Genomic DNA, 12,356 nt, shown 5'->3' on the forward strand with positions numbered 1-12,356 from the left:
CCATATGTGTACTACCACTGTATAATATTCCATATGTTGCTCAGATATGTCTGCTGAGTACAAAAATACCCCCGTATGTACCTTTGCCATGTATATGTGGACATCGGAGGGGCACATTTGGGACACAGCCATTCCATTTTTTTTCAAACTTTAAATTTTTACGCTGTGCCCATGTCCCATTTTAGAGTATTTTACCAGGCTATATAATCCAAATACCCCATAAAGCCATACCATTTCTTAAAGAAGACATCCCAGGGTATTTCAAAAGGCATATTTTGAACCTTAGCGTGGGATCAATTTTCCGCTAGCTTGTACCAGGTGTAGTGGTAATGAGCGTTATTAAATGTATTTAACTTTTTAAAACTTTTTTTTTACTTTTTAAAACTATTTTTTAAACTTTTGTTTTGCTTATGAATTTTTTTAAAGTTTCCTAAACTTTCGTAAAACTTTTTTTTTCAGATTTAACATTTTTCTAAGCTTTTTTTTTTTTACCGTTAACCCCTAACTAGCAGTAAGCAGCACTAACAGTAAATTCCCCATTTAGCCTAATACTAAATCCCCCAATTCCCCACTAACTTCCACCCTCCCCAGCTAGCTAAATTTATAATTTTAAAATATTTAATTAATAAAATAAATTTAACCCCTGAGGGTTTAAAAAAAAAAATGGGTTAAAAAAAAAATTAGATCATATTAAAATGTAATCCCTGCCAATTGATCACTGTAGTCAGTGATCAATTGGCAGGGAAGGGGTTAATTTTTAATTAAAATGGGTAAAGGGGGGTGGGATTTTAATTTAACTTTGTTTTTTTTCCACCAGGGGGAAGCACTGATCCGCACTGATCCGTCTCCCTGCACTTCACAGTGAACTCGGAAGTGCAGGGAGGCGGAGGTGAGTATACTGAGCACATGTGCCCGCTCTGACATGCTGTCAGAGCGGGCACATGTACTGGGACAGCCCGATCCGGTGCTCTCGAGGCAGACCGGAGCACCATTAACCCCACGATCGCCGCAATTGCGGCGATCTGGGGTTCATTTTACCGCGTGACGGACGAGGTCCGTCACTCGTCATTAAGGGGTTAAGTATGGAAACTTAAGAGGGACGTAGGGGAACAAAACTGGTGTGGACAGTGAAATTAATTAAGGTAAAACTGACTTTGCACAGCTTTTGCTGTTTCAGTCTCTCTAACACTGAATGCCTGCTAGTAAGGCATGTTCCCTTTCTTCTACACTCTCTACATACACCTTTTTTTTTTTTTCTGTCCCAAACTGTATAACAGGAGCTTCTGCCTGCTAGTAAGAAGGTTAGGAGAGGAGTGGACCAACGAGTGCTAGGGGACAGTCCTTAGAAAGCATAGAGCTAGCGCATCATTAGTTGTATTTATGACAGCTGTGCTGTCTGTACAGTATGCCTTTGGTTGGTCATCCTGCATGATTGGCTGGCTGACCATCTAATTCTTTTTGGGTATGTTTGTCCCTTTTGGGCTGATTTGGTTACATGATTCCTATCCGTGTCCCACTCTTTTATCGTGCCCACTGAAATCCTGCTTCACCGGACACTGCTGTTGGGGGGTATGGATTTACTTGTACGATGAAAGCGAGAGATTACCATAGGGTATGAGTTTTCTGATAGCTATGTCCTGTGAATTTCCCTCCATCACCACCTCAGCTAGATACAAGTCGCTTGGGCACGCTGGGTAGTTTCCACATGGGCACGCTGGGTAGTTTCCTAGGGGCTCCACAGCATTGCCCATGTACCAGGCCGACAGGGGAGATACTTTGATCTCTCCTGCCGGCCCACAGAGAGCCGACCCTGCTTACTTGTTTTAGGCCCTCTCGGGCCAGTGGGAAGATCAAAGATCTCCCTCACCAGCCAAAAGGTTATTCGTTAGAGAGAGGTATATTGGGAGGGAGAGAGGACCTGGGGGGCAGTTCCTCCCGTGAGAATGCTGGTCTGAGCGTTGCCGCAGCAATGCTTCGACACAGCATTCTGCTCACAGGAAGAGTAAAGAGAGCCTGCAGCCGCAGCAGTCTGTGTGTGTGTGTGTGTGTTCAGCAGTCTGTGTGTGTGTGTGTGTTCAGCAGTCTGTGTGTGTGTGTGTGTGTGTTCAGCAGTGTGTGTGTGTGTGTGTGTGTGTGTGTTCAGCAGTCTGTGTGTGTGTGTGTTCAGCAGTCTGTGTGTGTTCAGCAGTCTGTGTGTGTGTGTGTTCAGCAGTGTGTGTGTGTGTTCAGCAGTCTGTGTGTGTGTGTGTTCAGCAGTGTGTGTGTGTGTTCAGCAGTGTGTGTGTGTGTTCAGCAGTGTGTGTGTGTGTTCAGCAGTGTGTGTGTGTGTTCAGCAGTGTGTGTGTGTTCAGCAGTGTGTGTGTGTGTGTTCAGCAGTGTGTGTGTGTGTGTTCAGCAGTGTGTGTGTGTGTGTTCAGCAGTGTGTGTGTGTGTGTTCAGCAGTGTGTGTGTGTGTTCAGCAGTGTGTGTGTGTGTTCAGCAGTGTGTGTGTGTGTGTGTGTTCAGCAGTCTGTGTGTGTGTGTGTTCAGCAGTCTGTGTGTGTGTGTGTTCAGCAGTCTGTGTGTGTGTGTGTTCAGCAGTCTGTGTGTGTGTGTGTGTTCAGCAGTCTGTGTGTGTGTGTGTGTTCAGCAGTCTGTGTGTGTGTGTGTGTTCAGCAGTCTGTGTGTGTGTGTGTGTTCAGCAGTCTGTGTGTGTGTGTGTGTTCAGCAGTCTGTGTGTGTGTGTGTTCAGCAGTCTGTGTGTGTGTGTGTGTGTTCAGCAGTCTGTGTGTGTGTGTGTGTGTGTTCAGCAGTCTGTGTGTGTGTGTGTGTGTGTGTGTTCAGCAGTCTGTGTGTGTGTGTGTGTGTTCAGCAGTCTGTGTGTGTGTGTGTGTTCAGCAGTCTGTGTGTGTGTGTGTGTTCAGCAGTCTGTGTGTGTGTGTGTGTTCAGCAGTCTGTGTGTGTGTGTGTGTTCAGCAGTCTGTGTGTGTGTGTGTGTTCAGCAGTCTGTGTGTGTGTGTGTGTTCAGCAGTCTGTGTGTGTGTGTGTGTTCAGCAGTCTGTGTGTGTGTGTGTGTGTTCAGCAGTCTGTGTGTGTGTGTGTGTGTGTGTGTGTTCAGCAGTCTGTGTGTGTGTGTGTGTGTGTTCAGCAGTCTGTGTGTGTGTGTGTGTGTGTGTGTTCAGCAGTCTGTGTGTGTGTTCAGCAGTCTGTGTGTGTGTGTTCAGCAGTCTGTGTGTGTGTGTGTGTGTGTGTTCAGCAGTCTGTGTGTGTGTGTGTGTGTGTTCAGCATTGTGTGTGTGTGTGTTCAGCAGTCTGTGTGTGTGTTCAGCAGTCTGTGTGTGTGTTCAGCAGTCTGTGTGTGTGTTCAGCATTGTGTGTGTGTTCAGCAGTGTGTGTTCAGCGTGTTCAGCAGTGTGTGTGTGTGTGTGTGTGTGTGTGTTCAGCAGTGTGTGTGTGTGTTCAGCAGTGTGTGTGTGTGTTCAGCAGTGTGTGTGTGTTCAGCAGTCTGTGTGTGTGTGTGTGTTCAGCAGTCTGTGTGTGTGTGTGTTCAGCAGTCTGTGTGTGTGTGTGTTCAGCAGTCTGTGTGTGTGTGTGTTCAGCAGTCTGTGTGTGTGTGTGTTCAGCAGTCTGTGTGTGTGTGTGTTCAGCAGTCTGTGTGTGTGTGTGTTCAGCAGTCTGTGTGTGTGTGTGTTCAGCAGTCTGTGTGTGTGTGTGTTCAGCAGTCTGTGTGTGTGTGTGTTCAGCAGTCTGTGTGTGTGTGTGTTCAGCAGTCTGTGTGTGTGTGTGTTCAGCAGTCTGTGTGTGTGTGTGTGTTCAGCAGTCTGTGTGTGTGTGTTCAGCAGTCTGTGTGTGTGTGTGTTCAGCAGTCTGTGTGTGTGTGTGTGTTCAGCAGTCTGTGTGTGTGTTCAGCAGTCTGTGTGTGTGTGTGTTCAGCAGTCTGTGTGTGTGTGTGTGTTCAGCAGTCTGTGTGTGTGTGTGTGTTCAGCAGTCTGTGTGTGTGTGTGTGTTCAGCAGTCTGTGTGTGTGTGTGTTCAGCAGTCTGTGTGTGTGTGTGTGTGTGTTCAGCAGTCTGTGTGTGTGTGTGTGTGTTCAGCAGTCTGTGTGTGTGTGTGTGTGTGTTCAGCAGTCTGTGTGTGTGTGTGTGTGTTCAGCAGTCTGTGTGTGTGTGTGTGTTCAGCAGTCTGTGTGTGTGTGTTCAGCAGTCTGTGTGTGTGTGTTCAGCAGTCTGTGTGTGTGTGTGTGTGTTCAGCAGTCTGTGTGTGTGTGTGTGTGTTCAGCATTGTGTGTGTTCAGCAGTCTGTGTGTGTGTTCAGCAGTGTGTGTGTGTTCAGCATTGTGTGTGTGTTCAGCAGTGTGTGTGTTCAGCAGTGTGTGTGTTCAGCAGTGTGTGTGTGTTCAGCAGTGTGTGTGTGTGTTCAGCAGTGTGTGTGTGTGTTCAGCAGTGTGTGTGTGTGTGTGTTCAGCAGTGTGTGTGTGTGTGTGTGTGTGTTCAGCAGTCTGTGTGTGTGTGTGTTCAGCAGTCTGTGTGTGTGTGTGTTCAGCAGTCTGTGTGTGTGTGTGTGTTCAGCAGTCTGTGTGTGTGTGTGTGTTCAGCAGTCTGTGTGTGTGTGTGTGTTCAGCAGTCTGTGTGTGTGTGTGTGTTCAGCAGTCTGTGTGTGTGTGTGTGTTCAGCAGTCTGTGTGTGTGTGTGTGTTCAGCAGTCTGTGTGTGTGTGTGTGTTCAGCAGTCTGTGTGTGTGTGTGTGTTCAGCAGTCTGTGTGTGTGTGTGTGTTCAGCAGTCTGTGTGTGTGTGTGTGTTCAGCAGTCTGTGTGTGTGTGTGTGTTCAGCAGTCTGTGTGTGTGTGTGTGTTCAGCAGTCTGTGTGTGTGTGTGTGTGTGTGTGTTCAGCAGTCTGTGTGTGTGTGTGTGTGTGTTCAGCAGTCTGTGTGTGTGTGTGTGTGTGTGTTCAGCAGTCTGTGTGTGTGTGTGTGTGTTCAGCAGTCTGTGTGTGTGTGTTCAGCAGTCTGTGTGTGTGTGTGTGTGTTCAGCAGTCTGTGTGTGTGTGTGTGTGTTCAGCATTGTGTGTGTGTGTGTGTGTGTGTTCAGCAGTCTGTGTGTGTGTGTGTTCAGCAGTCTGTGTGTGTGTGTGTTCAGCAGTCTGTGTGTGTGTGTGTTCAGCAGTCTGTGTGTGTGTGTGTTCAGCAGTCTGTGTGTGTGTGTGTGTTCAGCAGTCTGTGTGTGTGTGTGTGTGTGTTCAGCAGTCTGTGTGTGTGTGTGTGTGTGTTCAGCAGTCTGTGTGTGTGTGTTCAGCAGTCTGTGTGTGTGTGTGTTCAGCAGTGTGTGTGTGTGTGTGTGTGTTCAGCAGTCTGTGTGTGTGTGTGTTCAGCAGTCTGTGTGTGTGTGTGTTCAGCAGTCTGTGTGTGTGTGTGTTCAGCAGTCTGTGTGTGTGTGTGTGTTCAGCAGTCTGTGTGTGTGTGTTCAGCAGTCTGTGTGTGTGTGTGTGTTCAGCAGTCTGTGTGTGTGTGTTCAGCAGTCTGTGTGTGTGTGTGTTCAGCAGTCTGTGTGTGTGTGTGTGTTCAGCAGTCTGTGTGTGTGTGTTCAGCAGTCTGTGTGTGTGTGTGTGTTCAGCAGTCTGTGTGTGTGTGTGTGTTCAGCAGTCTGTGTGTGTGTGTGTTCAGCAGTCTGTGTGTGTGTGTGTTCAGCAGTCTGTGTGTGTGTGTGTGTGTTCAGCAGTCTGTGTGTGTGTGTGTGTTCAGCAGTCTGTGTGTGTGTGTGTGTGTGTGTGTTCAGCAGTCTGTGTGTGTGTGTGTGTGTGTTCAGCAGTCTGTGTGTGTGTGTGTGTTCAGCAGTCTGTGTGTGTGTGTGTGTGTTCAGCAGTCTGTGTGTGTGTGTTCAGCAGTCTGTGTGTGTGTGTGTGTGTTCAGCAGTCTGTGTGTGTGTGTGTGTTCAGCATTGTGTGTGTGTGTGTTCAGCAGTCTGTGTGTGTGTTCAGCAGTCTGTGTGTGTGTTCAGCAGTGTGTGTGTGTTCAGCATTGTGTGTGTTCAGCATTGTGTGTGTTCAGCAGTGTGTGTGTTCAGCAGTGTGTGTGTGTGTGTGTTCAGCAGTGTGTGTGTGTGTTCAGCAGTGTGTGTGTGTGTGTTCAGCAGTGTGTGTGTGTGTGTGTGTGTTCAGCAGTGTGTGTGTGTGTGTGTGTTCAGCAGTCTGTGTGTGTGTGTGTTCAGCAGTCTGTGTGTGTGTGTGTTCAGCAGTCTGTGTGTGTGTGTGTTCAGCAGTCTGTGTGTGTGTGTGTTCAGCAGTCTGTGTGTGTGTGTGTTCAGCAGTCTGTGTGTGTGTGTGTTCAGCAGTCTGTGTGTGTGTGTGTGTTCAGCAGTCTGTGTGTGTGTGTTCAGCAGTCTGTGTGTGTGTGTGTTCAGCAGTCTGTGTGTGTGTGTGTGTTCAGCAGTCTGTGTGTGTGTGTGTGTGTTCAGCAGTCTGTGTGTGTGTGTGTGTTCAGCAGTCTGTGTGTGTGTGTGTGTTCAGCAGTCTGTGTGTGTGTGTGTGTTCAGCAGTCTGTGTGTGTGTGTGTTCAGCAGTCTGTGTGTGTGTGTGTGTTCAGCAGTCTGTGTGTGTGTGTGTGTTCAGCAGTCTGTGTGTGTGTGTGTGTTCAGCAGTCTGTGTGTGTGTGTGTTCAGCAGTCTGTGTGTGTGTGTGTGTGTGTGTGTGTTCAGCAGTCTGTGTGTGTGTGTGTGTGTTCAGCAGTCTGTGTGTGTGTGTGTGTGTGTTCAGCAGTCTGTGTGTGTGTGTGTGTGTGTGTTCAGCAGTCTGTGTGTGTGTGTTCAGCAGTCTGTGTGTGTGTGTGTGTGTTCAGCAGTCTGTGTGTGTGTGTGTGTGTTCAGCATTGTGTGTGTGTTCAGCAGTCTGTGTGTGTTCAGCAGTGTGTGTGTGTTCAGCAGTGTGTGTGTGTGTTCAGCAGTCTGTGTGTGTGTTCAGCAGTCTGTGTGTGTGTTCAGCATTGTGTGTGTGTTCAGCAGTGTGTGTGTTCAGCAGTGTGTGTGTTCAGCGTGTTCAGCAGTGTGTGTGTGTGTGTGTGTGTGTGTTCAGCAGTCTGTGTGTGTGTTCAGCAGTGTGTGTGTGTGTTCAGCAGTCTGTGTGTGTGTGTGTGTGTGTTCAGCAGTCTGTGTGTGTGTGTGTGTTCAGCAGTCTGTGTGTGTGTGTGTTCAGCAGTCTGTGTGTGTGTGTGTTCAGCAGTCTGTGTGTGTGTGTGTTCAGCAGTCTGTGTGTGTGTGTGTGTTCAGCAGTCTGTGTGTGTGTGTGTTCAGCAGTCTGTGTGTGTGTGTGTTCAGCAGTCTGTGTGTGTGTGTGTTCAGCAGTCTGTGTGTGTGTGTGTTCAGCAGTCTGTGTGTGTGTGTGTTCAGCAGTCTGTGTGTGTGTGTGTGTTCAGCAGTCTGTGTGTGTGTGTGTGTTCAGCAGTCTGTGTGTGTGTGTGTTCAGCAGTCTGTGTGTGTGTGTGTGTTCAGCAGTCTGTGTGTGTGTGTGTTCAGCAGTCTGTGTGTGTGTGTGTGTTCAGCAGTCTGTGTGTGTGTGTGTGTTCAGCAGTCTGTGTGTGTGTGTGTGTGTTCAGCAGTCTGTGTGTGTGTGTGTGTGTTCAGCAGTCTGTGTGTGTGTGTGTGTGTTCAGCAGTCTGTGTGTGTGTGTGTGTGTTCAGCAGTCTGTGTGTGTGTGTGTGTGTGTTCAGCAGTCTGTGTGTGTGTGTGTGTTCAGCAGTGTGTGTGTGTGTGTGTTCAGCAGTCTGTGTGTGTGTGTGTGTGTGTTCAGCAGTCTGTGTGTGTGTGTGTGTGTGTGTGTGTGTGTGTGTGTTCAGCAGTCTGTGTGTGTGTGTGTTCAGCAGTCTGTGTGTGTGTGTGTGTGTGTTCAGCAGTCTGTGTGTGTGTGTGTGTGTTCAGCATTGTGTGTGTGTGTGTGTGTTCAGCATTGTGTGTGTGTGTGTGTGTTCAGCAGTGTGTGTGTGTGTGTGTTCAGCAGTGTGTGTGTGTTCAGCAGTCTGTGTGTGTTCAGCAGTCTGTGTGTGTTCAGCATTGTGTGTGTGTTCAGCAGTGTGTGTGTTCAGCAGTGTGTGTGTTCAGCGTGTTCAGCAGTGTGTGTGTGTGTTCAGCAGTGTGTGTGTTCAGCAGTCTGTGTGTGTGTGTGTTCAGCAGTCTGTGTGTGTGTGTGTGTGTTCAGCAGTCTGTGTGTGTGTGTGTGTGTTCAGCAGTCTGTGTGTGTGTGTGTTCAGCAGTCTGTGTGTGTGTGTGTGTGTTCAGCAGTCTGTGTGTGTGTGTGTTCAGCAGTCTGTGTGTGTGTGTGTTCAGCAGTCTGTGTGTGTGTGTGTGTTCAGCAGTCTGTGTGTGTGTGTGTTCAGCAGTCTGTGTGTGTGTGTGTGTTCAGCAGTGTGTGTGTGTGTGTGTTCAGCAGTCTGTGTGTGTGTGTGTGTGTGTGTGTGTGTTCAGCAGTCTGTGTGTGTGTGTGTGTTCAGCAGTCTGTGTGTGTGTGTGTGTGTGTGTTCAGCAGTCTGTGTGTGTGTGTGTGTGTTCAGCAGTGTGTGTGTGTGTGTGTTCAGCAGTGTGTGTGTGTGTGTGTTCAGCAGTCTGTGTGTGTGTGTGTGTGTTCAGCAGTCTGTGTGTGTGTGTGTGTGTGTGTTCAGCAGTCTGTGTGTGTGTGTGTGTTCAGCAGTGTGTGTGTGTGTTCAGCAGTGTGTGTGTGTGTGTGTTCAGCAGTCTGTGTGTGTGTGTGTGTGTTCAGCAGTCTGTGTGTGTGTGTGTGTGTTCAGCAGTCTGTGTGTGTGTGTGTGTGTGTGTGTGTGTTCAGCAGTCTGTGTGTGTGTGTGTGTGTTCAGCAGTCTGTGTGTGTGTGTGTTCAGCAGTCTGTGTGTGTGTGTGTGTGTTCAGCAGTCTGTGTGTGTGTGTGTGTGTTCAGCAGTCTGTGTGTGTGTGTGTGTGTTCAGCAGTCTGTGTGTGTGTGTGTTCAGCAGTGTGTGTGTGTTCAGCAGTGTGTGTGTGTTCAGCAGTGTGTGTGTGTTCAGCAGTGTGTGTGTGTGTTCAGCAGTCTGTGTGTGTGTGTGTTCAGCAGTCTGTGTGTGTGTGTGTTCAGCATTGTGTGTGTGTGTTCAGCATTGTGTGTGTGTGTTCAGCATTGTGTGTGTGTGTTCAGCAGTGTGTGTGTTCAGCAGTGTGTGTGTGTGTGTGTGTGTGTGTGTGTTCAGCAGTGTGTGTGTGTGTGTGTTCAGCAGTGTGTGTGTGTGTGTTCAGCAGTGTGTGTATTGCATTTGTTGGCGGTACCAATAAATATAAGCTTTATTTTATCGATAATTTAAATGATTATCCTGTGACTGGTGTGTAAGCATGGCCCCAGTGCACTGCTTTGCCCGGGGGCCCATAATGTTAAGATGACACTGCTGGTTTAGGGTTTTTTCTCGATAAGATTCTGTAATTAGGCCCATTGTAATGGTCAGCACCGGCCCAATTGGCTCTTAATCTGGCCCTGGACAGGTCTGCCAGCACCTGGATCAAGAAAACACTTTTGCTATTTAATGCATGATGTAACCAAGAGACTTGTCTTATCATAATCACTACAGTAAGCTGTAGTGGTTTTGGTGATTTGAGTGGCCTTACTAAATAAACATTATATGCACCATTAAGATTGCATTAACTAATTATCTGGGTTCTGTCAGTTGCCACACACTGCCTCCTTGCAGGCAGAAGTGAGAGCCAGAATCTCCAGTTAGGATCTTCTGTTGGCGCTCTTTAGCTAGGCCAGATCATTAGTTGAGAATGTTAGTAGATTGCTCTTTACCAATGACCTAAGCCTGAGATGACAGGGAGCAGGATCCTAGAGTAAGAAGTTAAACTCTGAGCACTCTGAGATTAAGATTGCCCACATTGGGACTTCCTCTTTTTCTATGAGTGTTTGTGGTAGTTGCAATATCTACCTATTGGATCTCTCCCTCTGTCCTTAGTGTGTATGTCTCCACTCCATGGTGGTCCAGCAAAGGTTACAAATACGGTACATCAGTAGGGCTTTGTTTGTATATAAATATAATCTGGTGTTGAAAGAAGGTTGAGGGAGAGGGCTCTATATGCCTGTGTGTGGGAGAGGGGGTTTGCTGTGCTGTTGGGGGAGTTTTATTAATTTCCCACACCTTGCTTACCTTGGTTACCCCCTAGTAATCCAGTGCAGCTGTTTAGGGCATTCTCTGGTGGTCTGTATCTCTATCTGTTTCAGATAACTTTTAGTGCTCCCTAAGTCAGTGGCTTGGAGTGAGCTTTGGTTCTCTGAGCTATTGAAAAGCACAGAGGACCATGAGGGAGCTCTTAATCTGATCTGTGCTAAGTAGAGGTGCAGACCATAATGTTTGCTTGATAAAGTGAGGAGGTTAAGGACTGATCAGGAGACCTACCGATCTCCCTGCCAGGTTAGAGAGGGTCCCCACACAAACATTCAGAGCTTCAGACCTAGCTATGCATTATGGGTACTCCAATTATAGAGAAACCTTTCTGAAATGGTTTCATTATTTAAAATGGAGAGACCATAGGGATATTTATGGAGTCATAACCATTACAGCGCACTGTAGTGGCTATTACTCTAGAACTCTTTATTTTAAATGCATTTGATAAACATGAATATTTAAGGAAAAAAGATGGAATATACTGTTTTTCTATAGTAGTGTAAATGTTTTATTGTTTGTGCACAAATATAAAATATAATGTGCAAGACCTTAAACTGTTGTGATTTAACCGATACCTGTGTTCCATATAAGTGGAATAAGCTTGAATTCCCAAATGACATGACCGTTGCACTGCTTTGTTGCGTGATCAGCTTATTTTTACTCTTACTATGCGTTTTCTTTGTTGTGTTAGACTTTTGTGTTTTCCTGAGGTTGATGTTTTTTTTGTTTTTTTCCCATGGGAGATGTTTTCAGTTTTTCTTTTTTCTTTTTTTAACAATTCTAAAGTATGGGTGATGGTATTCTTAAAATGTTTGAGTTTCTGTAACTCCTATTATTTCATAGAATTGAAGTTAAAGTAATGGTTGGGGCACCAACACATATTCTAGTTTTTATTATTTTAATTATTTTTATTTTTAGTGTCAGATTTTTGTAGATTTTTAAAAAAAATGGTTGGAATTCTGCACCATTAGTCTGCCTGGATACCCACTACACCATACCAAAAAAAATTGAGAGTTCATGTACAAAACCCAGCCTTTCGACAGCGCTACATTAAAACTGTTGTTGGTAAACCTGCCTGCATCAGAATTAGACACACAGTAAGTAAATCACTGGTTGTTAATAGTTTCTTGGACTAGACACAGCTTGGTTGTGGTCTACATGAAAATGCCTAAAAAAGAGAGAGCAGCCTCCTCATCCGTACAAACTTTGCACCCTATGGTTGGTTTTTGCAATGTGAGTGAATCCAAAAGGTTACAAAATTAGTTTTAACAAAAATAGTGCTTCACAATCTTCTAGATACTTGTTGCATGTGTCTGCTTCAATAAAAGTAGGTTAACAGTCTGCAGCCCTCTTTCACTTGTTCTATAAAACTGGATTAGGAACACCTAGTCCTAGGCATTGATACTAAGGGAGAACAGTGTGTGGAGCCAGTTGTTTGTATTTTTTTATATTTTTTTTATATTATTTATTTTTATTGTAGTGTGTGGTTTTTTGGGTTGTTTTTTTTATTTAGTGTCTGCTATGGTGTGATTGTGGTACTGATAATTTAGGCATGTGTGGTAGAAAGTGATTTAAAGGAACACTCCAAGCATCAACATTGCATGAGAAATCAAACTGTTACTTGGAAGGGGGTGCACCAGGCACTCCTGGAACCATAACCAACACTCTACTACACATTGCTCTAAAACTTTGGGGCTAATGCAGGGCATTTCTGGCACTGTCACCACTACAGCAGGAGTGTCATTGCAAATGCAGCTATTATTTGCTTTTTTTTAATGCAAATATATCTGTTACTGCAGGTTTGTGTCCTCTTAAATAGCTGGTAACTGTATGTCGAAATATATAGAAAATGTTCATTGTATGCTTGTAAATGGGATGCGCAAATGTGTGAATTGCATTCAACATGGAGGAAAGGAATGATACAGCCCTGGGATCAATTGCAAACTTGGTTTGTGAAAATGTATTAAAAATAATCCAGTCATTGGCGACTATATATTTTTTTTTTTGTTTTTTTTTCTTCACTTTTCCCATGTCATACAATGTCTCCTCTACACCTTTCCCTCCTGCTTTTTTTTTTTTTTTACTGCAATATGATCTAAACAAGATAAAGTTTTAAGTTTATGTGAACAGTGGCTGACTAAAGTTGAAAATCTCTCCACGATCCATTATATAATATGCCGTAATATGTATATTTTGCTCAACTTGTTTTGTATCTCA

At 45.7% G+C, this 12,356-nt stretch overlaps 1 protein-coding gene across 2 annotated transcripts in view; it reads left to right on the plus strand.

The window, feature by feature from the left end:
- TBC1D12 (TBC1 domain family member 12) overlaps positions 1–12,356 on the plus strand; it is a 120,481-nt gene that overhangs the window by 54,900 nt on the left and 53,225 nt on the right. The gene's annotated exons all lie outside the window — the stretch shown is intronic.

This window comes from Pelobates fuscus, chromosome 10, assembly GCF_036172605.1.
Source record: "Pelobates fuscus isolate aPelFus1 chromosome 10, aPelFus1.pri, whole genome shotgun sequence".
NCBI classification, from domain to species: Eukaryota; Metazoa; Chordata; class Amphibia; order Anura; family Pelobatidae; genus Pelobates; species Pelobates fuscus.